We start from the raw sequence: 853 nt of genomic DNA, 5'->3' as shown, positions 1-853 counted from the left end.
CTATTGATATTGTTGATAGTCTCCAAAAGGTGAGGATGGTAACTGTGTTGAGGGCAACTGGGAGGGATCTTCAGCAAACTGAGGACCATTGGGAAACTGTGCAGAGGCAAATCATGTCAATGCGATATCAGCTCCTTCAATTAAAGCTATAAGAATGGCACCCATTGCAGCTGAACCAACCATGGCCACTGGTCCATTTCTTGCTGCAAGTATGGCTCCTGTTAAGGCACCGCTTGTGATGGAGTTCCAGGGATCTTCTTTCCCTTGGACTTGAACCATACTCCAGTCATAATCATGGAAAACAGACCAGCCCAAACTGCAAAGCTGCCTCTCAACTGGGGAGCCCTGGTTTTAACTTCTGTGAAACTTCCTCATAGTCTGTGGTTGACTTCTACTGGAGAATTCCGAAAACCTTTGATTGCTTGAAAGATCCCACCACCTATGGTGCCCATGGTAAAGGCCCCACCACTGTCATTCACAATTCGCCAGGGACAAGGTTCTTGCTTGTACTCCTCCATCTTGACTCCTCCAAAATCCATCGTGAAGTACAGTGCTGTCTATGAAAGTATAATACCCATAGGTTGACAAGGGAGACCAGTTAATACCAATCTTATTCAAATTTCCACTAACCACGCAAACCAGTAATGATGAAACTGAATTTTACCAAGTAGCCTGAAATTGATCACACATGCAATCAAGATGCACTGACAATTACTGGTAAATGGAAGGCAAAAATTGGACAGAAGGAGGAAGGGTCAGCAGTTGGAAAATATGGTATTGGTAATATAAATGATACTAATGCATGATGGAATTTTCCAAGACCAGTGACTTATTCATTACAAATACCTTTTTT

At 42.9% G+C, this 853-nt stretch overlaps 1 pseudogene; it reads right to left on the bottom strand.

Moving 5' to 3' along the window:
* Positions 1-518, bottom strand: LOC102820971 (annotated as a pseudogene).
* Positions 519-853: the final 335 nt, after the last annotated feature.

Source organism: Chrysochloris asiatica, unplaced genomic scaffold (genome assembly GCF_000296735.1).
Source record: "Chrysochloris asiatica unplaced genomic scaffold, ChrAsi1.0 scaffold00226, whole genome shotgun sequence".
Taxonomy (NCBI): Eukaryota; Metazoa; Chordata; class Mammalia; order Afrosoricida; family Chrysochloridae; genus Chrysochloris; species Chrysochloris asiatica.
This window is presented reverse-complemented; position numbering and strand designations above follow the sequence as displayed.